General features: G+C 41.5%; 1 non-coding gene across 1 annotated transcript; it reads left to right on the top strand.

The window, feature by feature from the left end:
• Positions 1–2084: 2084 nt before the first annotated feature.
• Positions 2085–2157, top strand: trnaq-cug (transfer RNA glutamine (anticodon CUG)). Its single transcript has one exon. It is a non-coding gene; the product is annotated as a tRNA-Gln (tRNA).
• The last annotated feature ends 692 nt before the right edge of the window (positions 2158–2849 follow it).

The raw sequence follows: 2849 nt of genomic DNA, 5'->3' as shown, positions 1-2849 counted from the left end.
ACTGGACTCATTCAAGCGGGCTTGAGCTTCTGAATGAGCTTTCTTCTCCGTCAGAATGAGCTTTCTTCTCCGTCAACTTCTTAGGGAAAACAATGCCTTTCATACACCAAGAAGAGCACAATTTGTTTAATCACCCAGCTTAAAGCAGCACTATGTAGTTTTTCAACCTTCATAATATATTTCCAAGACCCTTGAGATGGTACATTGACTTACAATAGGTTGAATGGCACGTCTGCCATAGCCTGACAGTGTCTGTATCGCTTTTGCTGGCACTATGTAACTTCGGGTTTCGGGTAGTAACCCGAGCACAAAAAAACCTACAAAATTCGACTGCTTTACGGCATACGTCACTTCCCCCGCTTCCTCAGATTCTGGCGTGAGCGCCCAACTACCGTTTGATACCCGTCTGTATGTTGTTGTCATGGCCGAAGCAACAACTAAAAGGAAGAAGGCAAAGGTTTTGTCAGAGGAGACTAAAAAAAGAAAAAGGGAGAGAGACAAATTAAAAGGCCGGACGAGGATCAATATTGGAGGGAGAGCAAGACAGTTTGAAGACGGTGAGAGTGCGGCTGCGACCGGCTCTCTCTCTCTCTCTCTCTCTATCCTCATTCTTTCAGTAACATTTTGTAACCCTGTCACAAGCGCAGCAGTCAGTCATCTATAAAGTGTTTGTAAATTTATAAATAAATCAGGGAGTCAGGGAGCTGACTACCGCGCGAAATGTAAAAGGCTGAATAACATGGCCTGGCCATGTAAGGGAATCTATCTGGTCCTCCATTTATCTTCATGAATCAAGTAATGCTAGTAGATTAGCGAATTATCAATCTGGTAGCTAGTAACGTTAAACACTAACATGCTAGTTTATGATGGTTATAATAAATAATCTTTCAGGATAACTATCCTAATGTCTGCAGGCTGATAGTCATGTTTGTTTATTTATTTTTCTGATGAAAGGCTATTGGTCTTGCCTCAGTCTATAATGCAAATCGATTTTCAAATTTGCAGATTCATCTATGGTAGCTTGATATTATAATATTGACGATATATGGCTATTACCTACCACACAAACATTGGATTGAATTAGCATATTCGTTATGTAAAACAGTAGCCAATTATATTCATATGACATGCTGAAATATATGCCAATGTACCTGGGATGAAGACATTTCACACGCAATGCTGTCAGTCTGCCCAAGACTTGAGAACTCGCGAGAACTCAAGATGGTATCGACTTGTCAACAAATGCACGTGTATCCCCTGGTGTAACCATGACAGATTTTACGACCGTAGTAGAAGACAATACTGTTTCCCAACTGTAGGGGGGCCCGAGAGCAAAAACCGCAAAAACAACATAGTGTTGCTTTAAAAAAAGAAAAAAGAAAAAAAAATGAAGATTTCCTGTGGTATCACATGCAATTGCATACAAACTCAGAGAACCCTTGAACTCATACTAAAGGTGAGAGGGCTAATCCAGGATTTGAACCCAGGACCTCTCGCACCCAAAGCGAGAATCATACCCCTAGACCAACGAGCCTGACTGACAATAGATTCGGCTACTTGCGTACACTTTTAGAGTCACTGAATGCTGGCCTCGTACAGAATGGGAAGGCACTAGTTTTAATAGAAAGCGTTTGTCGTTAGGGAGCCACACTCCCTGGCAGGCAGCGATTCTGAGTACGTTCTGTGCAAGGAAACAAGCGCTTGTCATCTGGCTGAATCTTGGCTATGTTGTAGTACAGATGAACACAAGCAGTAGTAAGGGTTTCAAAAACTTGACAGTTTTGAGTTTGGCTCAGTGCTGCAAAAGGAAGATTCCAACCATGTTGCTCTCGCTGCTTGGTCTGAAATCCCCGGGCTTGTCCAGGATTTGAACCCAGGACCTCTCGCACCCAAAGCGAGAATCATACCCCTAGACCAACGAGCCTCTTCTACATTAAGTCTTCCGGGAGGGCGCCAGAAATTTAGTGAAGCCCATCTCAAAGACGGAACACGACCTGGCGTCAAGATACGAAAGTGTAGTTGTTTGAGCGTTAGAAACTGTTTGAAGGCATATTACTGATCAAAGGGAAAAAAAAGCCAGACAAGGCCCAGTGGCCTAATGGATAGTGCATCAGCCTCTGGAGCTGGAGGTTGTGGGTTCAAGTCCCACCTGGGTCGTCTTTAATGGGCTATGTTTAAGTTGGATGTTCGACAAATTCAAGGATGGTTTGTTCATAGCAATAAAGACCGCAAGATCAGACTGCCAGTGAATCATTCTTGCCTGCCCGTGCATGTGCCCTTTCAGGCTGAAATTACACAAAGCATTGTTCGGCATGAGTTTTAGGGCATTAAAAAGTTCATGTTCTTTTATGGGAGATTCATGAGTATTTATTTGAAGTTTACTGAGTTGAGGCAGGTTGATACTGTTGAGAAATGAATTTATGTCTTTCTGATTTGGGACTTATTCTGAGAAATATAATTTACTGCAAAAATTAGGACAAATTGGACAATATTAATGTGAAACAAATAAGACAACAGTTCATTTCTGTTAATGACATACATATATAGACAAGTGTTTGGCTTTGACATTGACTATTGCATTGCACTATGAATGAAGTACAGTTAAGTCTCTGTCAAGTCAAGTCCAGTCACTTTTATTTATATAGCGCTTTTTACAATACAGATTGTTTCACAGCAGCTTTACAGAGATAACAGGAAAATAATGTTTTAATAACATTGCTAAATATAAAGTTAAATGTCACCAACAAAGCAAGCCAAAAGCAAATGGTGACAAAGGCGAAGAAAGGCGAAGGAAGGCAAAAAAGGCGACAGTGGCCAGGAACCAAAACTCCATCAGGTGACAGATTGGA

The sequence above is a fragment of the Siphateles boraxobius genome, unplaced genomic scaffold (assembly GCF_051911475.1).
Source record: "Siphateles boraxobius isolate OS27281-9 unplaced genomic scaffold, OSU_SipBor_1 25, whole genome shotgun sequence".
Lineage (NCBI taxonomy): Eukaryota > Metazoa > Chordata > Actinopteri > Cypriniformes > Leuciscidae > Siphateles > Siphateles boraxobius.
This window is presented reverse-complemented; position numbering and strand designations above follow the sequence as displayed.